At 41.7% G+C, this 25,538-nt stretch overlaps 1 protein-coding gene across 8 annotated transcripts in view; it reads left to right on the plus strand.

Moving 5' to 3' along the window:
* The first annotated feature begins 2,284 nt into the window (after positions 1–2,284).
* Positions 2,285–25,538, plus strand: part of PCGF2 (polycomb group ring finger 2) — an 84,049-nt gene continuing 60,795 nt past the window's right edge. For 2 of the 8 annotated variants that reach the window (XM_083376335.1, XM_083376338.1), the window contains exons 1-2: positions 2,285–2,514; positions 6,108–6,300. The gene's annotated coding sequence lies outside the window, so the exon portion shown is untranslated. Of the gene's footprint in view, positions 6,301–25,538 lie in introns of all 8 variants that reach the window. The other 6 variants (XM_083376334.1, XM_083376333.1, XM_083376331.1 and 3 more) reach the window with 6 other exon arrangements.

Raw genomic sequence — 25,538 nt, forward strand, 5'->3', positions numbered from 1 at the left:
CAGGCTGTCAGGCAGTCTCGCTGGCCTGGTTTTCTAGCGAGGAAAAGGGTGGGCTAGAAGGGTGAGCGGAATTCCCCATCAACTAGTTGCTCTCCTCCGGCGTTGCTTCTTTTTCGAAGGAACCCTGTTCTTCGAAGGAAATGGTTTTCGGCTACTTATCTCTCTGAAAGGAACTCGGGACCCCTCCCCCCTCCTTTGATCTCCTTTCTGGCGCTGTCCGTTGAAATCTTCGCGGGCTAGCGAAAAGAGCAGCTTCCCTCATTCAAAAACGCCTGCCAGGAGGAGGAGTGACGTCTGGCTGACGCGACTGTTCGTACAGCAGCAGCAGCAGCAGCAGCAGCAGCAGCAATACCTCGAGCGCGCCGAGTTTGGATCTGGCTGCGCCCGGTGTCCCTAGAGTCACCCAAAGTCGCTGTAGGGCGAGGCCGTCTCAGCAGGATGAAAGGCTTCCGGTCGAGGCCAAGTTCCTACACTGCGGAGGAAGGGAAACGGCAGCTTGGACCAGTCAGACAGTAGTTCGTATATAGCGGCGGGGCTGAGAAGAAAAAAGTTAATCTATTTTAATTAGGCTGATATAAAGTTCCGAAGTTGCTTTCCTTAGTCCGATTCTTATCCCCTTTTAATCAGGATTTATGATTCATTCACCAGCCGCTTGATGGATCTGAAATCCGCATCGGTCTACCAACCATGTTCTTGGGTCGCCGCCATGACTCTTAAGCCTGCCTGTGCAGGAGCTAGCTCGGTGGTTGCAGAAAAAACTCGCGTGAATAGGCGCTGAGTTTCGCCACCAGGCAGGCAGCAGCTAAGTCCGGGTCTCCCGCACCGACCACGTGCACGTTCACAAATCACAGAAGGAAATAATTTAATCGTGATATGAGAGGATTTTCATGGAACTAAATGGGGTTGAGAAATCTGACGGTAGAATAGTACACATGGTAGAACAGAACCACAGACGGATAGATTTTAGAATATCACCAACTCTTCGCCGTCTTACCACTAGAGACCGGGATTACTTTAGACTTCAAAATCTGACCGGTTCAGTAGCGGTGGTTTTAAACCGACTAGGCCATCCTGAGGGCAACAGCCACTGACCTCTCCTTTTTTTTTTATCCTTTGGAAAGGAAACTCAAAAGCAGAGCTGGGATCAAAGGTCCCCCCAAACCAAATTCCAGCTACTCCTTGAAAGAGCTGACCTTGGGAAGCCCATTAAAACAAAATAAAAAAAAAACATATTTTAAATTTAACTCTGCTCTTAAAACATTTATCGTAACTTCCAAAAAATATTATTTGTGAGTCATCCAGGAGACTCCCACAATCGGAAATCCTGTACTCCGGATTGAAAAGCAAACTACTTTCAATATCCTCCGAGAGTCATTGGTTTACCTTTCAAACTCGTTTGTTTACAACACTCATCTGGACTAGTATCCTGCTGTCCCAGCTGGATGATTTCTCACTATCAAGAAAGATAATCCGCAACATCCCCCACACTGTTTCTATTTTGTATTTTCTTTTCTTTTCGTTATTTCTCACATAATCACATCTCTTAAGCCGCCAAAAGTATAAAAATTGGATCATGTGGATTTAAGTTTAGAAAAATACTATAAGTAAAAAAGAGTATGTTGTCTAAACGTGCCCGAGTCCAAGAATACAAACACATGGGAAAATAATAGAGTAAATTACTATTTTTAACCAGATAGTTTTCCCTCCCTCGCATATTTTTCTCATATTCGTATCGCGTCAGTTTTCGTAAGTGCTTCGACCCGGAGAGCGAAATTGTTGCGAAATGTTATATTATAAATTTTTTTGCATGTTTTATTCACGCAGCAATTCTTCAGATTTCAAGTAAGAGTCCTGGAATTCAACAGAGCTGGAACATAAATTGTCGCTAAATTAACCTGAGGCTTTCTTTCAGCCGACGCGAGGGTTTGACTGGGGGGGAGGGACGAGAAGAGAGGGGAAGGGCGCACCAACTCCGGGGCTTTTGTTTCTTCCCCGGTACAGCTGAACTATGGCTACTCGTTCCGGTTCGGTTTTGTTTCAGCTGGGCAGAAGAACTTCACGCCTTTGTAGTCTGGCTGTAGCTTGGGGGCTTGGACCGTTGAGCTGCTTTTTGTTTTGTCTGGAGGCGGAGAAACAGACCCGTTGATTCCTCTTCTGCCGTTCGCCGCCGCCACCGCTTTTATTATTTTTTTAATGGGTTTGGCTCTTTGGCAAACACCCTAAGGAATGGGATCACGTGGTCCCCAAAGGGGCGGGGTTTACTGTCCAGAAGACGGGGGGAGGGTCCTTTTGTTGATTTCCCTGCCTTCCCTCTCGTAGTTCAGCCGCAGGAGGAGGGGCGGCTGCTCCGAGAAGCTCGGCTTGGAGTCTGTTATATACATATGTATATATTTAAATTGGTGCTTGAGCAGTATAAACGAGACGAGGGGTGTCCTTTTTTCCCACTCTCTCTCCTTTCTTCCGTCCCACATTTTGCTGCTTCGGCGCGCGCCCCTAGAAAGGATCCGGGATCAGGTAGGGCTTGAACACTTTCCGCTCCCAAACCAACCCTCCTTTCACCCGGGAGAGCTTTCGCTGGCCCCGGGCGGTGCCCTTCCTCTTCCCCTTCTTCTCTCTCTTTGTCACTCCGTCGCTCCTGTTCGCCGTTTTCTTCCTTTCCCTCTCCTCACTTCTCGGTATTCCTTTCAAAATGGCCGATCTCTCGAAATTTGTTAGCCCTTCTCGGCTTTCTTTGTTGTGGTGGTTGTCAGCGGGCGCGGGGGGGGGGAGGGTTATTCATGCGGAGAGGGATGCTGCGGATGATTTTCCAAAGTAGCCTCTTCGGATTTCCTGATCTTGGAATCAAAGGAGCCCCATCCCCTCGCCGCCCTCCCCCGCCCGGCTTTGCAGCTAGGGCGCAGGGCGGCAGCTCCGGTTCCCTTTCGCTGGTGCCTTTCGGCAGCAGCCGGGGCTTTCGGGGCCTTTGAACTCGATAGGCCTTTTCTCCAACAGCTGGAACAGCGGGAACTGAGCCCGCTTGCTGCAGAACGGAATGTGCAGTGGGGGCTAGAAAGCCCATTGGACTGAGACTAAGCCTTGACAGGCAGCAGCCTGCAGCCGGCAAGCTGGAATCAAAGGCTCGGCCGGGGATCTCTCCTCTCCCGCAAGAAGAGATGGGCAACTTGCGAGATCCAAATGTCGTACGCTTGGTGAGCAAGTATGCGCGTAGTTTGTCCTAGGCCCGAGTGACGTCTGTGTGTGTGTGAGTGTGTGTGTGTGTGTGTGTGCGCGCGCGCTTGTATTTGCGAGAAGGAGAAATAAAGGGAAATGCAGTCAACTCTTTTTTAAAAAGACGGGTTTCCAAAACTCGTGTCTTCCAGACCACTCGGACTACAATATCCATAGTCCTAAAGCCACTTCTATAGCTGGGGAAGCGTGTAGTCCACAGCGTTTGGAATTGCCAGGGTGCGTTGGATTTGATAAACGGGAGCGGGGCTACAGTCACAATATTGCGCATTACGTCGAAAAAATTGGGGAAGGGAGGGAGAAGGAAGAATGTAATATTTCGCTTTGCATTGAAGCTGAAAGATTTTGTGATATGCCTGCCTGCCTTGTCTTTCTTTCACCTCGGGCCTCAGCGGGTTAAAAAGTCTGATCTGAAAAACCTAGACTGGAGCGAGAAAGGGGTGTGTCTGTCATTCCTAAATCACGTGAGAACACGCTTTTCGTGGGTGGTGGTGGGGATGAAGGAAACTTCCTGGGGATTTTATGGGGAAGAGGCGTGAAAGAAGCGTGAGAAAGCAGAGTAAGGGTTGGCCTTTACTGTCGCGAGGTTTGCCGGCTGAAGGTACCGGAAGGATGGAAAGTAGGGACTCGGGGAGAGAAGCCCCGCCGCGTCCCTGCCTGGAAGGCCGGCTGGAAGGAATGAATCAGACCTGGCTTAAGTGGGGAGGGGCTAGTGGGAATATTTCAAGGGCACCGACTATTTAATGTGGGTCCGGTCTCTGTGCGCTGCGGTCCCTCTCCCCCCTTCTCTCCCAGAGGTTGTTTGGACTGTGACCGCGCTCGCTCTCAAGGCCAGAAATGGGTGTGAGTCTTGATAAATCCCCCACCACAGGGAAATTCCGGGTGGAGAAACATAACATTAACGGAAGTGGGAACAGAAATAATTAACCTTCCTGGACGTTAGTTGTCCATTCTTCCTCACAAACTTCATTTTCCTGTCTTGGATTGGGATGCTTTTTATTTTATTTTTTTGCTAAAGTGATAATTTCTGCTTTAATATGGAAAACAGATATTTTGTTTGTTGCAACAAGTTAACTTAAGGAGTAGAAATAGATCTTGTTTTCTAGTATCCAAGAAAGAAACCGTATTTCTTGCATTGAAAGGATGCATAGGTGCCCATATTTTTTATCTATGGGTAGAATAATGGTAACCATCTTTTACATTTTCTTTGAAATGTCAGGGGGTATTTTTAAGTTTAGAATTAAACAAGGAATTACGTACCTGCCCGCAACACCCATCATTCAGTTATTTGCCTTACCTTGGAGGAAAGGACTTGGAGTGAATGTCCTTCAGTCTGGGGTGCTTGGAAAGAACAAATCGGCTCCCTTTTAACTTTTGAGGGAAAACATTTTGGCTAGTTCTCCGTTCTTTTGCCTTAAATTTTGAAGGAAGAATTTTCTAGAAAGTCTTTTTAGAAATCCTTCTCTGCAGAAAGAACTGTTTCTCCAAAAATTAAAAAAACATCTGAAATTCCTGCTGCCACAAATAAATCAGACTCCAAAATTTTGTGCTTAAATGAAGATAAACCTATGTTCTTGTGTGTCTTTGTTACCGTTCCTCCAATATTTTCTCAAGTTTATCTTCTTTTCAGCTTTGAAGAACAGGTTTGTTTAATAGTCCCATCCCAGTTTTGTTGCAGCTCTTATTGCTTTAAGGTAAAGTATATGTTTCTTGGGACTTTCCTCATATCTTGATTGAATTCCACCACTGAACCTCCTTGAATGAAAGCTGAGGGAGAAAAGTAGTTGGAGCCAATGCTCCAGATTGATAGATTATGTATTCATTTGTTTGTTTTGGAGGGTGCCTCTTATCCTGCTCTGTTCCCTCTGTCCCTTCCACAACAAGGTCAATCTGTGAACATGAATGGACTCAGCTACCCTCCCCCCCCAACCCTTTAAGTGGTGTTTGCCTTGTATAGTGGTTTGGGGGAGATGGAGAAAGAGGTAGTTCTAGATCTGGAGAAAAGTTATGTAAATCTTACTTATACTCAGTTCTGGGGTGAGAGGAAAAATCTCGGTCAAACGAGATCTTCCCCAACGAGGCACTACAGGTACTTGAACTATCCCTCCCATCACATCCAGAAAGCAGGGCCGTAGAATTGGTCTCGCAGCTCTAGACCGACACTTACAATATGGAGATCGATAGGTCAGGGAAGTGAACAAGTGTTTAGGGTTTGGGGAACATTTTATTAAGGAAGTGACACTGTCAAGCCCACTCACCATGCGCGCCCTCCAGGAAAGAATAGGCTGTTTGTTTAAAGCAATTCTCTCCAATCTGGTATCCTCCAGATGTGTTGGGCTACTTCGATCATAAATCCATGGTTGCTATTGGAAGGCACCAGATTCGGGAGGGCCGGATTGAGTTCTTCCAGGAGAATAAATTAGGTAGCTGCTCGCGGCGTCTCTGCCGCGAGTGATTGATTTCTCAGATGGCGCAATGCACATATTGCGGAAAAGATAGCAGTCAGATGTGCTCTGAATGAGGGGCTTCAAGATCGAGAGGTCCGTCCACACAGTGATGAACGGGAGGATCAATCAGAGCAGATGTCGCTTCACCGGCCAAAGCTGGACGCGCTCCAACATTTAGTCTTCTCGAGCCAATACAGCTAGCTCTGCGGCCAGACTAGATGGGACTGATCCCAGCCGTGGGTCAACCGTCCACCGACGCGTTGGCTGGGAGAAATAGCCAATAGGAGATGGGCACCTCTAGAAATAGGAAAGGGTGGGCATCACGCTATTCAGCATGGGAAGCTTACTAGAGTTGCGGAAGGAAGGCGGTACGCGTGGGGGTCAGGCAATGGATCCCACGCAGGGAGAAAGAACTGTTGCTGTTTCTCCTCAAAGGGTTTTCGCTGATCGCCTTTGGGCTGCAAGTCCCTGGGGAGCGGCTACCCGAGAAAGAGGAATCCGCCAGCCTCTTGTAGAGGGACATTTCGGCGTCAGGCTCCCATCTCTCGGCGCCGGGTGTGTCTGCGTCGGCGTGAGGCACACAATCCCACAAGGAGACGCCCACTGAGCTCCAAGAATCGGAACTCTGGTAAGTAGCTCCGGCGCTCTCGCTCCCCCACCTCCTCCCTCTGTCCCTCCCTTCCCCCCGCCCCCCAATAAAACCAATCGCAGCAGCCTCTTTCCCAAACCCTCTTCTCCCCGCGGGAGGAAATAACCGCGATTTCCCAACCAAGTGGAATTCCCAGGAAAGGCGGCTCAGCGACCTGAGGCTTCTCCCGGTCTTTGAATAACATTCACACTATCAGAGTGCAGCTGGGTATCTTCAGACAGGCTAGGCTGCCGCTTCCCTCTTTCCGATGACGGTCGGAGAGGAAGGAGACCAAACGTTTTGGAGAGCGTCAACTTTTCTGCAGCGACCCCTTGGCCCTGAACCAGCCCGGATGGTCCCTCCCCCTCGTCCCACCCTGTTAAACTTTCGCTCCCACGGCACGGGAGTGGGTCGTATATTTGTTGATTTTGAGGAACTGCACTTCGCCTTTCAATTCGGCAGCTTTCCAGGTGGTTTAGGGCAGAGGGCAATACTATTTAAATTCGGAATCGCTATCACTGGTTGCCCAGGATATAAACCCCCGTGAGTCATCTTCAGCCAAGATGAAGATGAAGATCTCGGGCTTGGTTGGGTCGAAAGCAAACGCTTTCTCTCTGCCCCGGGCTGAACATTTTTTAACACTGTTAAAAAAGAAAAGCGAATGGAAGCCGCGAACCCTGATGACCTACAATTGGGGACTGTGAAGCACCACCATTTTTTCTTTCTTGTCAATAATATTGTACTGGGAAAGGAACTTCTCTGCCTTTCAACAGGGGCAGTCCTTTTCACTTTCTAAATGCTGAAAGTGATGCGAACCCTGCAAATTCTCGGTGGCATTTACAACTTTCTACACTAAATTCTGTTCTAACAAAACATTTTTTCCTGGAAGGTGGAAAAAAACAACTCTCTGCATCCCACATTCGATTGTGAAAGAGGATCTACATTGTTTAGTCCAACTTGGCAAATGTGCATGTTTGAGCAACGGAAGCATAACTCAGAGATACCCCAGACATATTCAGCTGGGTGATCACAGCATCTTGACATCCCTCAGTTCAGAGCATCCCACAGCTTAAGTCCTAACTACTCAGTTTCAGTTAAAACCCAACAACAAAAGAAGTAGGTAACTTCAGAAGGCGTGAATGGATTTCTGGAACCCATCCTTTCCTGCAGGTAGCCTTCTGTAACTTGATAGAGGGCTCTTGTCTCCAGCCATTTTGAAAACTTAAGATGAAGAAAGTTTGCCTCAGATTGGAAAAGACAAGGGAGGTGCTTTTAACCTGCAGGCCACAGGGGCAAGTTACATTTGTTTTCATGATCACACTGGGATCTCTTCATTCCCTACTCCAAATTGGCCCCTGAAGATTTATCCCTGAATAAAAAGACTAGGCAGGGAAACAGCAACAGCATCTTCCTTATTTTCTTTAGGGGAAAAAAACCCCCAAGGTGCATTTATTTACAAGTAAATGGCAGTGGATTTAGCTGCATATTTAAGAAGGCCTTTTGAGGAAGTTTCTGGAACAATTATATTTGTAATTTATAGATGAGAATAAGGGTTTGGCAGGTGTGGGAGAAACAAACTGAACAATGAAAATAACTCCAATCCAAGAAAGTAAAGCACTACCAGTGAGCTGCACGCTGGGTTAGCTTCAGTTGCCCATTTTCTTGAGAAGCTGGCTGGGTAGATACAAATGTTCCCCAATCCAAGGCCTCCAGATTGTTGAACTACCATGCACATCGCCCACAGCCTCCTACTTATCTTGCTGGCTTGTTAGAGTAATCGTAATCTGTCTTCAGATAACTTAGATTGGGAAAAAGTCTCAGGATGTTAGTAAGGGATAAAGAAAAAATACTGTGGTAACCTGAAAATATTGTCTCTTAATGTACCTTTTGTGACTTACAACCTTTTCATCAAACCAGGAAGTCTAATCTGGGAAGCTTGGTATTACCATGTTTCCCTGAAAGTAAGCGCTAGCTTGATTTTGGGGAGTGGGCCTAATATAAGCCTTACCTCAAAAATAACCCTTACTTTTGGGCGAGACGCATGCCTAAAAAGCTAGGATGGGGATGGGGGGGGGTTGGAGCTGCCCCAAGTGCCTCACACCCGCTTACCTTACTGGTAGGACTGCTGCAGCCAGGCCTCCCATGCTCTGACAATTATTGTGCCTCATGGCTCATCATGCCAGTGCCACCACTCACAGCAGCTCGTAGCAGGAGGCCACATGCTGCTTCATGGCATTGCCGTCATTTCTGGCAGGATGCCACATGGCGTGTTGGGCCATTGCCATTGCCTGAAGCACTGCACGGCTTCCTGCTGCAAGCGGCGGCAATGGTCCAAAGAGCCATGCAGCATCTTGCACAAGCAGCAGAAATAGCCTGAAGTGGCCCCATGGCTTCCTGCTATAAGTGGCAGCAATGGAGTGAAGCACCATGCGGCCTCCTGTCATGAGCAGTGGCAATGGCACAATGGGCCATGTGGTGTCCGGCCACAAGTAATGGCAAGTGGCTGCTGAGGAAGTTAAGCAGCGGTGCAACAGGTGTCAGAGTGTGGGAGGCCTGGTTGCGGTGGTCCTAAAGTAAGACATTCCCACCCAAAATTAGACCTGGTGCCTCTTTTGGATCCAAAAAAAATATATAAGACTGGGTCTTATTTTGGGGGAAACATGGTACGTGTGTGTGTGTGTGTGTGTGTGTGTGAGAGAGAGAGAGAGAGAGAGAGAGAGAGAGAGAGAGAGAGAGAGAGAGAGAGAGAGAGAGAGAACACATGTGCACACACACTTACATGTTGGGGAAAAAAGAAATAGGAAATAGTAAAAGAAAAGGAGAATTGTTAAAAAATACCCAGAGTGACTTTAAACAAGTAGTAGTAAGATATCAGAACAGGTATTCTTGTATCCTGAGTACATCTTATGTGATATGAAACTTCAAATTTGGTTTAATCCACAAAAAATGAGGTTGAATCTCCATATGATTTCTAGTATAGTTGTTTTGCAAAGAAAGCTGCCTTTATTATTCTTAGTCAGTTCCTGAAAACTGAAGCATTCTCCCCTTAGTTTTGTTCTGAGCCCAGCATGTTGTTATTTCTGATGTTAAGCTAGCCTTTTTCTTTTTCTGTGTTTGTAGAAGGTAGATGACTGCTTATCGTGTTTTCCCGAAAATATGACCTAGCCATAAAATAAGACCTAGCTTATTTTTTTAGGTTTGGGCTAATATAAGTCCTGTACCAAAAAGTAAGCCCTACTTAACCCCGCCCACTCCATCCCACCATAGTATTTTTGGCAGGCCTTCCCCCACCTTACCTGTTGCCGGTGCCACCACTATGAGTTAAATTTTGCGGCTCGGCTAAAATTGTTCAGTTGCGGCAGACAGCAGTTCCCATCAGTTTCAGGAAACCTTACTCCAGGCTCCTCACAGCTAAAGCAATCTGGCTTGCCTGGAGTCAAGTTGGCCATTGTGGGGGATGTGACCCATCCCCGTCCTCCAGCTCAACCATGACAGCCAATCTGGCCCTGGGTGAACTGGATTGCTAACAGGGAGAGGCTACATGTTGTAGGGCAGACATGTCAAAGACAAGGCCCGGGGGCCAGATCCGGCCCGCGAAGTGCTTTCATGCGGCCCCTGAAGCCATCCTGGAAACAGGGAGGGAACGGCCCCCACTGCCTTGGCCCTGGCCCTGGCCCAGAGACCCTCCTTCCGCCAGAGACCCTCAGATCTGTCCCACTCCTGCCCAGGCCCCCATAGGCACCCTTGATGCCAACAATGTAGAACTGGCCACGCCCACCCAGTAGGCCATACGCACTCTAGCCATGCCCACCCAGTAGGCCACGCCCACCCGGCCCCTGAGGGCAACTGCAATGCTGATGCGGCCCTCAATGAAATTGAGTTTGACACCCCTGTTGTAGGAGGATGACTGCAAAGGGAACACCCGGATCCCTGCAGCTTCTGGAGGCTTCAAGCGCTGCTTTTCGCACCGCTCAGTTTCTCACTCCACCCCTGCCAGGCTGATCTGGTGGGTGGGATTGCCTTCCATCTTCCCACCGCTGCATTGACAGCTGACGCTGCCCTCCTGAGAGGCAGCCACGCTGCGAATGGGGATAGACCATCCCCCCCAAATGCTGCCAAAAACAGCAAGGCAAATGTGCACACAGATGCGGCACCAAAAACAATGGTGCAAAAAGGGTGCACAAGGATCCTGGAGGCTCCAAGTGCAGCCCCGGGACAGCCATGCTGGACGGTGGCAGGAAGGGTGCCGAGGTGGCAAGTGGACCACTGGAGGCTCAGGGAAGGGTGGTGGTGAAGCGGGCGGATGGTGCACGTGCCCTTCGAATGCCAGGCCAGCCCTTGCAGCCCTAAGGCGGCTGCGCTGGGCGACAGCAGGAAGAGTGTCGAGGTGGGGGTGGTCAGGTTGAACAAAATGGCAGGCGGAGCATTGGAGGCTCAGGGAGGGTGGGTGGTGAAGGTCAATCAATTCCAACTTTGCGAGATCTTTTTTTGTGTGAGAGAAGTTGGAATTGATTGACCTTTCCCCCCACACACCCAACTTTTGTTTCCCTGCACGTGGTGGCGGTGGCGGATCAGTGATTCAATGTGGGAATGATTGCAGTACAGTACCTATATTCATTTCATCATCTGGCAAAGTCTAAAATATTTCATCTTTAAAGCATATTTTCAAACTGTGCTTAAAAGATACAGAAAGAGAGCTGTTCTTTTCTGTGGTTTCAGACTGCCTTTCTACCCATGCCTCTTTGGAGACTGCTTTTAGATCAGAGGGCCACTTGACTCTGAGTAGACTTGCATTAAATTTCCCCATGAGTATTTTGTGTATTGTGCTCAGACCCCTGGTCCTGGTTTTTTTTCCTGCCTAATTAGGGATCTACTAGGAAGGAAGAAGTGTTTCCTGGCTTTCTTTGCCTGGTTGGGAGGTCAGTCTATAGCTGTGATTATGTTCTTTAAAGACAATTTTGTGACTGACAAATGCTAAAGGTGATGGTCACAATCCCAAGTTCTTTTCAGTCCTCTTTATTAGGCAAACTATTTGTCCACCCAGGTTTAGAGGCAGGATATTTTTAGGCATGTTTATTTAGAAGTAAACATTAAAGGGAAATCAATGGGACCGCTGATTGAGACTTTCTTGCAAGAAAGAACTTAGGGGATATGGTCTCCTTACAGGTCATTGCTATGTCTAGAGGGGAAAGTTGTTTTAACTGTGGCCTTAAAGTTGAGCCTGGGTTGGTTGAAATATATTTGAAAACTATATAAAATTGGCAGGCTGAGGACGTAGGAAATCTTTAATTTCTAATTTATGCATTTATGGGAGGGGAAAGTGATCCAGCAAAGTTTTCATGAAACACCTTCCTATTTTAATCCAACTATACTGTTCCTCTATCCTTTACTTGGTCAAAACTTTCATTTTTTCCTGCATATTTTTCTGTATGTTATTCCTTGGTTGATAAAGGAAGGTTATTTATAGCAATTTTCATTAGAGCTACAACTCCCAGCAACTGATGAAAACTTTACTTTAAATCATTTCATGTATTGCAGTTTTGAGGATTTTTTAAAAGGTTTATGAGGCCTTGTTAAAATACAAACATATTTAGCAGACTGAACCATCCACTAACAATCTGGATTAGGTTTGCAATATGCTGGCTAAAAATATGCAGATAAATGAGCACTGGGATGCAGGACATAAATCTCTGCCTCCAAGTATCACTGTCTTATCTATATACCGCTAAAACAACTCACGTTTGTAATCTTTAGCTGGCTGAAATATTGCCTTATAGGCCAACAAGTTTTGAACCAAGATACCTCAAATAGGTTAACTTATAGAATGTGTTCAAAATCCAGTGCCCATATCTCCCATGGAATTGAAATTTGACAAATTTTATCAAAACATTTTATGACATAAAAATTATTACAAAATGTTTTATGACATAGTACAAAATGTTATAAAACATTAAAGCAGATATATCTCCCTGGATTTTGAAGAATTTTTCAGGTGTAGTAGAAACATTGCAATTGTCGAAATCATTGAGGAATCTGGTAAGGAAGTGTTTCTGAACTGATGACCCAAAGAATCATAGTTTGTTTATTGTACATATAATTCTTGTATCATTGTTTGCTAAGAACAGTACTGATTGTCTATCTTGTATTTTTTTAAAAAAGTATTTTATTAGTTTTCTATCATTACAATGCATTTGTGCTTAATGAACAATGTGTTGTCTGGGTTATTTTTTGCTTAATCATAAACGTTAAGTTCTTATTCTCTACCTCATTTTTCCAACCATTGATAAAATGGGTTCCATGTTTGAAAGAATTCTGTATCTTCTTCTTCTTTAATTCTCAATGTGAGTCAATCCATTTTTGCACAATATACCGGTATAGTATTTTTTTAATTATTGCTTCCTCTGATGGTGTTATCTCACTTTTCCTGTGCTGTGCAAATACAATCCTTACTGCTGTTAGTACATGTAATATTAAATATACATTTTGTTTATCAAATTTTTCTGGCATTATGCCTAATAAAGACATTCAGGTTTAAAATCTGCATGTTTCCTTAATATCTTTTCTAACCAAGTATGTATTTTTGTCCAAAATTTGTTTGCTTTGACACCTGTCCACCACAAGTGATAGTATGTACTGGGATTTTGATTATATTTCCAACTTTTACTAGACATATTTTAAAACATTTTTGCTAATCTTTTTAAAAGGTGGAAAATGCCATCTATAGAACATTTTATATAAGTTTTCTTTATGCAAAGTAGCCATTGTCAGCTTATAATTCCCCCCCAAAGACTTTGCTATTTCTCTAATACTATATTATATCCAAAGGTTTTGCCCATATAATCATTGTTTCTTTCACTTGTTTATCTTCCATTTTTAGATTCAATAAAAATTATACATTTTTTAAAATCATTTTTTCATCCAAACCTGATCAAATCTGATCAAACCCTAACCCAAAGAATCATGGATTGCTTATTATACATATAATTCTTGTATCATCCTTTGCTATGAATAGTACTGATTGTCTATCTTGTATTTCAACATGACTTGCAGACTCAGCCCTTCTGTGTACATCCATAGATCAATGAATTTCCACTTCCCGTGGATAAGGAAAATTGAGACCCCTTCAAATTTGAACCATTGTTCTGAGGGCAGGGAACTAATCTTAAATCTCTGCTTTATCATAAACCTCTGGGAAAGAAGGCAGAAGGTTATTGACTCAAGACCCCCAGTTGCTAAAATGTTGTGAACTGGTTCCTTTAAGATTGCAGTTTGGTTTAATGTCTTTAGAATATTCTCCTGTCTATGATAGCAAGATAATTTATACTTTCCCTGGCAATAATAAATAGAACTCTATTTAGCCTTTGATTCTGAGAGTTGGAGGATTTTCTTGGGTTAGCTTCTTCTCTCATATCCATTTTTTTACCCACATCTCCAAAATTCCTCAGATCGTTCCTGCTGAAGTTTAAATTGAAAAGAGGTACTCTATGCTATTGTAACCAATTGTCACGGGGACTGGCGGAAAACTCCTCATATTTCTGCTAATGCATTATTTTCTAAATTGGCATTATTAGTATTATTTGAAACTTCTAAGTGATAGCATGAGTACTGTTGATACTATATGTATTAAATAATATTCAGCACTTCTTTACTAAAGCTACTGTGGCTAATATAACAATAAAGAAGAAGATAAGGTTGGGGTTAAAGAGGACTCATTTCAACTATTTCCTGACTCAGAATTTTTGATGATTAAATGTTATGCAAAGGTAGTAATAAGTTATCAATTTCTCTGTCCCTCCCATTTTATTCAGGAAGAAAAGTATAAGTAACTAACCCAAAAATGATACATACATTCCTAGGGGAAATTGCCAAATTTCTCCCACAATTGAAGATGCATATTTAACATATTGTACTTTTTCCCCCAGAAAGGCAATGCATTTATGAAAGAAAGAAAAGAAAGAAAGAAAAAGAATCTATCGCTCTCAGCTGTGACGGCATATACAATACATACTCAACCCATATGGTTGAGCACAACAGTAGAACAGGGGTGTCAAACTGCCGGTCTGTGGGCCGGATGCATCATCCAGAAGCCACGCCCACCCCATTGCCAGCAATGGCAAAACAGTGACATCGTGGGTTTGACCTGTCTCACGTACAAGTTTCCCCTTGAAATAATCATGCAGTTTGTAAACATAGAACATTTCTAGAGTACAGAATACAGAGTACAGAGTAATGACTGAAGTATATACACATGTTACTACATCATTTTTAAAACAAATCAATGTTGTAGAAAATCCAATTTAAAGATACAACAATTTTTTTATCTATAATTTATTGCTATGGATTTTATTGGTAAAATATAAGCCCCAATGATTTCCCTCTGAACTGTAAATTTTTCCTGTTTTCTGCTACTTCTTTTCCCCAAGTGAGGCACAAGAAGAGAAGATCAAGGTACTTAGATGTTGATTTGTCTTTGGTCTTGCTGCTTAATTTTGATTTGTAAACAATTTGATTGCAACAATTAAACTTGCAGAGCTATGCTAATCCTTAAAACATGGGAGAAATCTGATATCCTCTGAGATTTTTTAGTCTCAGATATGAGCAGATGACTTGTACTTCAGTGGCATAATATGGAATAAATTCTGTTTATAGTACTTTTTCTTTTAAAACATAATTTTGAAATATTTTTGCTTAGAGCCATTAGTAATAAATTCAAAGAAATGCACAGCTGAGTAATGAGTATAGAGTAATATATGTAATGAGGGGAGTGGTTGTACTTCTATCATATGAAAAAGTTGTTAGTTTTTTATTTTATGCATGATTTATTTTTATTGTGAACAACCATGTGTTTTGGGGGAGTAAATGTTAGAGAAGAATGAATTTGCTATGGAAAAAGCTCATTATATGTTTATATGTGTGATATTGGAAGGAAGGTGCAGGGAGAAATCAGGAGCAATTTATTGGCTGTTTTCTAGAGGGAGAAATTTAAAACCATTCTGTGTGCTGTGAATGAGATTCTGAGCTTTGAGCATCAGGATTTTATTAAAATCAGTTTGCTCACAAGTTGTTCTTTTGGCTCATTTTCAGTGTTTAATTTTTATTTTTAAAAGGGAAAAGTTGGAATTGGTAGTCAATCCACTTGCTTTGAATTGAAAGTCCATTCCCTAACTACAGTCGTATCAGGGTTGAAGAAATACAGTCTGTTCATTCAGTTCCCTTCTGATGGGAATTGATAGAGGGGAACAGCCTGCATATGTTTCCTTTTCCTAAAATGTAAAATTTAAGCATTAATAGTCTTAAGCTATAGTTAACTCATATTTCAGCTTATGTCTTCCTTGCCTGCAGGACTGGCTGGAATTGTTCAATAGTGAGATAGGCAATCTGTACATGTTAATAGACGCTTTTTAATGTAGTCCATTTATGTAGCATTATATTCTCAGCACTGAGATGCTAAATGTTGAAGAATGAATGCATATGGGTTTAAATAGATAAAAACCTTTGCAAATGGAAGGAGTTGAATTCTTACTGAGAGAGCTGGCAGAAATATGTGAAATTGATTGTAAAAAGTGGTATTTCTTGATATAAACGGGGAAACTGACCATGAGCTGGAGAAATAAAAGGAACAAAGCTGAAATGTAAGAGAAGACTGCTTTTCTTTTGGTGTTGGCACTTTGCCACCAAGATCAGAGACACAAATATAGAAACAAAATCACCTTCTTCCACCAACCAGAAAATGCAACATTACCTGAGAGCAAAATCACAAGAGAGCTACTTGTAGATGTTGAAAAGGAGAGACAGAAGGAAGATCCCTACTAAGCATTTACCTCTTTTAGTTCCCATGAAGTTAAAGTAGGAAGAAGGGGGTTAATTACAAAGTGGAGGAGGGGAAAACATCTGGTTTGACCTTTTATGAGAACCAATCCTGCATAAGGCCAGCAGTGGTAAGATGGGTGCATTTGGTTGTTTTATATTCTGGGTGTCACATGGTTCAGCACATGATTCAACATTGCTTACCAGGCCAAGAAAGAGATGCTTTTGAATTTTTCTCTTTCAGATGGAGATTTTGTTGTTAGTTGCGAAGTCGTGTCTGACCCATTGTGACCCCATGGAAAACGTTCCTCTAGGCCTTCCTATCCCCTACCGTCTTCTGGAATCCATTTAAACTCACACCTACTGCTTCAGTGACTCCATCCAGCCATCTCATTCTCTGTCGTCCCCGTCTTCTCTTGCCCTCAAGCTTTCCCAGCATTAGGCTCTTCTCTAATGAGCCTTCTCATTAGGTGACCAAAGTATTTGAGTTTCCACTTCAGGATCTGGCCTTCTAAAGAGCAGTCAGGGTTCATCTCCTCTAGGATTGACCAGTTTGATCACCTTCCAGTCCAAGGGACTCACAGGAGTCTTCTCCAGCACCATAGTTCAAAGGCCTCAATTCTTTGGCACTCAGCCTTTCTTATGGTCCAACTTTCACAGCCATACATTGCAACTGGGAAAACCATGCCCTTGACTATACACACTTTTGTTGGCAGGGTGGTCTCTCTGCTTTTTAGCATGCTGTCTACATTTGCCATAGCTTTCCTCCCCAGGAGCAAGCTGCAGTCCCTATCTGTGGTGATCTTGCAGCCCAGGAAAATAAAATCTGTCACTACCTCCATTTCTTCCCCATTTATTTCCCAGGAAATGAGAGGGCCGGATGCCATGATCTTGATTTTCTTAATGTTGAATTTCAAGCCCACTTTTGCACACTCCTTCTTCACCCGCATCAAGAGGCTCTTTAGTTCCTCTTCACTTTCTGCCATTAGAGTGGTATCATCTGCATATCTTAGGTTGTTGATATTTCTCCTGGCAATCTTAATTCCAACTTTTGATTCATCTAGCCCTGCCTTTCTCATGATGTGCTCTGCATATAAGTTAAATAGGCAGGGTGACAGTATACAGCCTTGCTGGACTCCTTTCCCAATTTTGAACTAATCAGTGGTTCTGTGTCCAGTTCTCACTGTTGCTTTTTGACCCACATATAGGTTTCTCAAGAGACAAATAAGATGGTCTGGTATTCCCATCTCTTTAAGAACTTGCCACAATTTGTTGTAATCCACACAATCAAAGGCTTTATCATAGTCAATGAAGCAGAAGTGGATGCTTTTCTGGAACTCCCTAGCTTTCTCCATGATCCAGCGTATGTTGGCAATTTGATCTCTAGTTCCTCTGCCTCTTTGAAATCCTGCCTGTACTTCTGGTAGTTCTCGATCCACATACTGCTGGAGTCTAGCTTGTAGGATTTTAAGCATAGCTTTACTAGCATGTAAAATGAGTGCAATGTTGCGATAGTTTGAACAGTCTTTGGCATTGCCTTTTTTGGAATTGGAATGTAAACTGACCTTTTCCAATCCTGTAGCCACTGTTGAGTTTTCCAAATTTGCTGGCTAATTTAGTGTAGCAGTTTTACTGCATTGTCTTTTAAGATTTTGAATAGCTCAGCTGGAATACTGTCACCTCCACTAGCTTTGTTGTTGCTCAGCTTTTGTAAGGCCCATTTCACTTCACATTCTGGCTTGGGGTCAGTGACCACCCAATTGTGGTTATCAGGGACATTAAGTTCGTTCTTCTATAGTTCTTCTGTGTAATTTTGCCATCTCTTGTTTAATCTCTTCTGCCTCTGTTAGGTCCCTGTCATTTTGGTCCTTTATCATGCCCATATTTATATGAAACATTCCCTTCATCTCTCCAATTTTCTTGAAGAGATCTCTGGTCCTCCCTATTCTATTGTTTTCTTCTATTTTTTTCACTGTTCATTTAAGAAGGCATTCTTCTAGCTATTTTCTGGAATTCTGCGTTCAATTGGGTATATCTTTCTTTTTCTCCCTTGCCTTTCGCTTCCCTCCTTTCCTCAGCTATTTGCTTTCTTGCATTTCTTTTTCTTTGGGATGGTTTTAGTTGCTACCTCTTGTACAATGTTGCCCATAATTGTTCAGGTACTCTGTCTATCAGATCTAATTCCTTAAATCTATTTGTCACCTCTACTGTGTATTCATCAGGGCTATGATTTAGTTCATATCAGAGTGGCCTAGTGCTTTCCCCTACTTTCTTTAATTTAAGCCTAAATTTTGCAATGAGAAGCTCATGATCTGAGCCACAGTCAGCTCCTGGTCTTGTTTATACTGACTGTATAGAGCTTCTTCATCTTTGGCTGCAGAGCACATAGTCAATCTGATTTCTGTGTTGGCTGTCTGGTGACGTCCATGTGTAGAGCCGTCTCTTGGGTTGTTGGAAAAAATTGTTTGCTATGACCATCGTATTCTCTTGACAAAATTCTATCAGCTTGTGCCCTGCTTCATTTTGTACTCCAAGGCCAAACTTGCCTGTTATTCCGGTTATCTTTTGGCTTCCTACTTTAGCATTCCAATCCCCCATGATGATAAGGACATCATTTTTTGGTGTTAATTCTATAAGGTGCTGTAGGGCTTCATAGAACCAGTCAATTTCATCCTCTTGAGCACCAGTAGTTGGGGCATAGACTTGGACTACTGTGATATTGAATGGTTTGCCTTGAATTCGCACTGAGATCTGTCATTTTGGAGATTGTATCCCAGTATTGCTTTTCCTACTCTTTTATTGACTATGAAGGCTACTCCATTTCTTCTGAGGGATTCTTGCCCGCAGTAGTATATCTGATGGTCATCTGAATTAAATTTACCCATTTCTGTCCATTTTTGTTTGCTGATTCCTAAGATGTCAATGTTCAGTCTTGTCATCTCTTGTTTGACCATGTCCAGCTTTCCTTGATTCATGGATCTTACATTCCAGGTTCCTATGGAAAAAAAATCTTTACCGCATCGGACTTTCCTTTCACCACCAGATGCATCCACAGCTGAGTGCCCTTTCAGCTTTGGCCCAGTTGCTTCATTCTTTCTGGCGCTACTAGTACTAGCCCTCTGCTCTTCCCCAGTAGCATATTGGACACCTTCCGACCTGAGGGGCTCATCTTCCAGCGCCATATCTTTTTGCCATTTGGTACTCTCCATGGGGTTTTCATGGCAAAGATACTGGAGTGGTTTGCTATTTCCTTCTCCAGTGGATCACATTTTGTCAGAACTCTGCTATGACCTGTCCATCTTGGGTGGCCCTGCACAGCATAGCTCATAGCTTCATTGAGTTACACAAGCCCCTTCACCGGGACAAGGCAGTAATTCATAAAGGGGCAGATAGAGATACGATAGGGTAAATAAAGCCAGATAAAGCAAGACAGATTTACTTTAATTTTCTCTCCTTTAAATTAATCACAGTTCTTTATTTCTCCCCCCACTTAGTTCTTCTTAACCAGGACATTATTCTCCAAAGCAGTATTTCTCAACTTGGCAACTTTAAGATGTGTGAACTTCAATCCTGAGAATTCTCCAGCGACTATGCTCTTGAGGTTGAAAAACACTGCTCTAAAGAAAATGAGAAAAAGAAAAGAATGGGAGTAATGGCATAATAGACTTTTGGCTTCTTCTACCCACTTCTTTTTGTATAGTCAAGGCTATGGTCTTCCCAGTTGCAATGTATGGCTGTGAAAGTTGGTCCATAAGAAAGGCTGAGTGCCAAAGAATTGAGGCCTTTGAACTCTGGTGCTGGAGAAGACTCCTGCTAGTCCCTTGGACTGCAAGGCGATCAAACCAGTCAGTCCTAGAGGAGATGAACCCTGACTGCTCTTTACAAGGTCAGATCCGGAAGTGGAAACTCAAATACTTTGGTCACCTAATGAGAAGAAAGGACTCACTAGAGAAGAGCCTAATGCTGGGAAAGCTTGAGGGCAAGAGAAGACGGGGACGACAGAGAATGAGATGGCTGGATGGAGTCACTGAAGCAGTAGGTGTGAGCTTAAATGGACTCCAGAAGATGGTAGAGGACAGGAAGGCCTGGAGGAACGTTGTCCATAGGGTCGCGATGGGTTGGACACGACTTCGCAACTAAGAACAGCAGCAACACCCGCTTCTTCTACTTTTCTCTTCTTCCTATTGGAGGGCTTCTTTTTTGAAAAATGGTGGATTTTCCAAAGGATCAGTGTCTGTTTTTGGCTTCTGGGTTTTTTTGGCCATGACATCCTGGGAAATACCCAAATTCAAAAAAGACTTTACTTGAAGTAGCCATGCAAGGGACAATATTATGATCTTTTGTAAGAAATGCATGGGAATGAAAATATTGCCAGCAGATGATCAGAAATGAAATGATAATTTTGAGTTTGGGCCTCCGAATCTACTTTGGGGAGTGATGAAGCTAATAAGTTATAGATTTAAGGGGTGTCCATTCATGAAATGAAGCAAAATCTATGTCCTCTTTACCTTCCACTATTCTCTAGAGTCTCACTAGAGACTTACAGCATTATCCATTATTGGATATAATGTTAGTTTTTTTAAAAAAAATGTTTTTCTGCATTAATTTTATTAAAGACTACATATTAAGGAAAATATATATAAAAAAAGAAAATTTAAAAAAGAGAAAATAATGAGGCTTTAATGACCTATTTAATAATAGGGGAAGGATTTCTTTGGCTTTACTTCTTAGGAAGGTAGCAAGTTTGGATTTTTTTCAGTGAAGACTAAAAGATAGTCCTCAATTTACATCAGTTCATTTAGTGATTCTTCAAAGTTACAAAGGCACTGAAAAAAGTGCCTTATGACCATTTTTCACAGTTTACAACCATTGCAGCCTCCTTATGATTATGTGATTGAAATTCAGATTCTTGGCAACTGGTTCATACTTATGACTTTTGCTATGACTTTTGCTATGTCGCAAGGTCATGTCATTCCCCTTTTGCGACTTTCTGACAAGCAAAGTCAGCGGGGAAGCCAGATCCATTTAACAAACATGTTATTAACTTATCAACTGCAGTGAATCACTTAACAGCTGTGGCAAGAAAGGCTGTAAAATGGGGAAAACTCAACAAATTCTTAACAACAAAAATTTGAGCTCAATTGTCATTGTAAATCAAGGACTCCATGTACTATTTCTGCTAATTAGGACTGAAAGATTAGCTTTTGCAGTTTTAATTATTGATAAAGGATGAGATATGGAAAGAAGAGTGGTTTTTTTTAACTGAAGTAGACGTTAAGATACTTAACTGTTTATATTTGTTGGAGTATACCTTATTACAGTTATTTTGGCACAAGGGTAGTTGGATTATCATTAGTTGCTAGTGAAGAAATCAGTTCTTCCAAAAGAAAATATACATTTAGGCTAATGCCAACCTTGACAGTTGAAAGAAATCAATAACCAATAATCTCATAGAAGACACTGGGCAGATGTTTTAATTTTTTAAATGTGTTTGATTTTTTTTAAAGCAAAAGCTTTTTTCACTGAAAAATTGGGAGGCACCTTGGCAGTATGTGGAAATTTTCCTGTCAAAACAAATCCAAATGCTTCTTCCCTATCTTAATAGGGTTACATTTGTCTGAATTTGTTTTCTTTTCTAATAATCCTGCCTTTGAGATTTGCTTCCTCCCTATGGTTGTTCTCCATCATTACTTTTTCCAAGAGCTTTTTTTTTTTGCATCAACAAAATAATAAATCAACCTCCATGGGTGTTTCTTGGAAGATACTGATTGGAAACCCACACAGTATGTATTCTTAAATATGGGTTTTTCTTTGTTTTCATTTGGCACTGTTAAGATTGAATCATCCAGCTTCAGAAAATGTGCAGATCTCAAATCAATTTGCTAACACCAAAGACACTGCAAATGTTTAGCTGTTTGCCCTTATTCTCCCCTCTTCACCCACCTGGAATTTTTTCCCCCTACCTTGGCAAGTTGTAATAATATTCTGGCTCCTTGCCAAGTATAGAGGTTACTATGGAAACAGTAAAGCTGCCTGAGCAAGCAGAAAGGGTTGTGGCTTCTAGTGTCTCCTCTGTCTGGGTTAGGCAGATAGATAGATAGATAGATAGATAGATAGATAGATAGATAGATAGATAGATAGATAGATAGATAGATAGATGATAGATAGATAGATAGATAGATAGATAGATAGATAGATAGATAGATAGATAGATAGATGACAGCAGACAGACAGAGGTGGTTATATAATTTATATTATCCTGCATTTAATTGTACCAAATGAAGAGTGAATTTCTCAGAACAAAGAGAGGAAAGAAGGAAAAGAAAAACATACCATATTCTCTCTCCCTTTTGAAAACACCCAATATATAACTATATTTTTTAATCAACTCTGAAAGGGAAATAACTTGATTTTCCTTTTTTCTTCTGTATTATGACAGGAAAAACTTTGTACTTTTTGTACACCATTTGTACTTCTCCTGTAAACCTATGGTCTAGATTCAGGAAATTGCTACTATTGTTCCATGTATTTGTGCAGAAATAGCACCTAGTGGCAAGGCTCCCTTTTATAAAAGATAGCTACAGTTATCAGGGCTGCAAAAAAGTAATGGCAGTCTTTTGTTCTCAGGCTAGACATACATTAGAGGTTTCCTTTCTGTGATAAGCCAGACCCTGTCCTTGTACTGAAATCTTCCCAAATCTGATACTGTTCAAATACATTGAAGGTACAGTATAGTTCTCAGAATTCTCCCCCTCCCTCCTAGCAGAAATAGGATGGAGAAATTTGCTTTCATACAAATGACAAGTTTGGATTTAGATTCAGTTTTTGCTAACCTGAGTCTTGAAAATCATTACAATGGAATCTTCCCCTCCTCCTGTTTATGAGAAAAGTGATGTTTTACTTCACAAATCCTTATTTTTATTCTTGTAAATAGAATAAATAAATGGATGAAAAATACAGGGAGAACTGAAGCTGTTCTTCCCAACCAACAGCTCTTAGGAGGAAAATATGTATAGTTCTGAATTCAGACCCACAGGCAAGGGCAGGTTACGTGACTGTTTCTGTGTTTGATATACAAATGTGCAAATGGTGGCCTAAGACTTAATTTTTAAAGGGGTGAGTGTTATGTTGCTATCTTATGTGAAAATTATTTAGAAACCTGAGATGTCTCTACAAAATGGCAAAGGTTAATTGAAGAGCTTCTTTGTCGTTAAGGATACAGAGGCAGACCTGACTTAAAATGGAAAAAGTGCTTAAATGTATGTGTTTAGCAGCATTTTCAGTTTGCTTGAGTGCTTTGATTGGTAGTTTGCCATTCTTCAGAACTAGCAGTTGAAGATTAACTATGTGGAAATCTGCAGGTTTCTACAGGTCTCAGAAATAAACTTTTATTAATCTAGAATTATGACATTTGGTTTCATGTTTGGTAAGGTGTATTTAGAATGCCGGCGGATGAAACCCAGGGGGAGGGCCTTCTCTATGGGGGCGCCTGCCCTCTGGAACCAGCTGCCTGCGGAGCTTAGGACTGCCCCCGACCTTCGATCATTCCGCCGAGACCTGAAGACCTGGCTCTTCGAGCTTTCCGGCTCAGGCTGAGTTTTAATTGGGGTTTTAACTGGGGTTTTACATGTTGCAGGGACTTAGTTTAATCTTTTTTAAATTGGTCTTAATTTTTGTATTAATGTTTTAAAAATTATACCCTGTAAACCGCCCTGAGTCCTTCGGGAAAGGGCGGTATATAAATTCAATAAAATTAAAATTAAATTAAATTAAATTTATAGTAACATACTTAATAGGGGAAGGGGGAAGCCCAATGTATAAGCTTTTATATATCATGTACTTGTTATGTACCTATTATTCATGTAGCCTGGCCAGATAATTTTCTATGCATTGTCTTCATCCAATCATCCCAACTCTACTCCATATGTCTGTGGTAGAGTCTGATCCCTATTAGGTTACCTATATCTTTAGAAAACGTATCTCTGAGTACAGCATTAATGAATGAACTTTTAAAAATAGCCATGGAAACATACGGCTTTCTTCAATATTACACAATAGATAATTGCTTAATTGTTTTTAAAATATAATTTAAATTTAAATTATTTTTAAAATAATTGCTAAATTGTTTGCCAGTTATGTTGTAACAGGCATAGCTATATTCATTGTGGAACTATTATTAAGAAAACATTTAGGTTGCCCTGAGTGCACCAATATGGTGTGAAAATCTGGTATATTTCACTGTACACAAGCATCCTTGTGTTCACTTTTGAAATACCAATGGGGAAGAGCCTTTTCTAGACAGAAATTTTGTGTGATGAAACCAGCTTTTGCAAAGGGAGTATATAGATCAGATCCTACTTCAGTGATCAGTACATAAAAATAAAGTGAGAAAGCTTTATGAATTTTACTACTCTTTAAAGAAAAAAAAGAGGGAAGCATTTTAATTATGAACACAGGGAACATGATGCAAGTTTATCCAATAAAAATGAGTGTTACTAGGATTGGGGAAGCATGATTTGGCTTTTGAAATCCAAATGATCTTTGATTTCTAAAGTCATTCAGGTTGAAAAACTAAAGGTACGCTAATCAAAATTAACTGAACTGTTACCTAGATACAACTGACTCAGAATCTAAACAGCAGTTGTAATTTACAGAACTGGTCAGTTCTTCACAGACAATACTGATAGCTTGATGACAGTTTAAGAATATAAAATGATAAAGAATATTTAAAATCCTTCAAATAGGGAAAGTCCCCTTTAACTTCTAGAGGAAGCAATAACAAAAGCAATAACTTCTATAGTTAACTCATTCTTATGAATAATCCCATTCATAAGAAAAAGTCTCAAATAATATTTTAAACACCAAGTCAACTAGGAATTAATCAAATAAAGAAACAAACCATCGAAAGTTAGAACTGATTAAATTATTAAACTTTTCCTCTCTTTCCCAGCTTCCTTGTGAAACTAACAAACTACAGACATACAGCTAAAAACTCCTGACAGTGGTAGGATTAGGAAGCTTTTGCTATCTTGTACTAAATATGACAAATGTAATTTTGTACTAAAGAAAAGACAAATGTAATGAACCAAGTATAAACACTAACCTTGTGATAGAAATCACATAGATTTACATGCTGTAAACAACACAAAAGTTTTTGCATAAAGGTTTGAGCCAACATTTAATCAGAATACTGGATATTGGATTTTTGTCCCAAAGGTAAGGCCCTCTGTTCTGCAGAAATAAACAGTTGAAAATCATTGTGATTTATTGACCATTTGCACTGGGGAACCCAGCTGAAGGTTAGGCCAACAGTTCTGGTGACCACAACTTTGGAATATGAGTGACATGCTATTCAGAACATAGATAAGGTACATACTGCCAATCAGGGCTTTTTTTTTGGTCATAGAACGCTCAGAATGGAGTTCCGGCAC

The sequence above is a fragment of the Vipera ursinii genome (genome assembly GCF_947247035.1).
Source record: "Vipera ursinii genome assembly, chromosome: Z".
NCBI lineage: Eukaryota > Metazoa > Chordata > Lepidosauria > Squamata > Viperidae > Vipera > Vipera ursinii.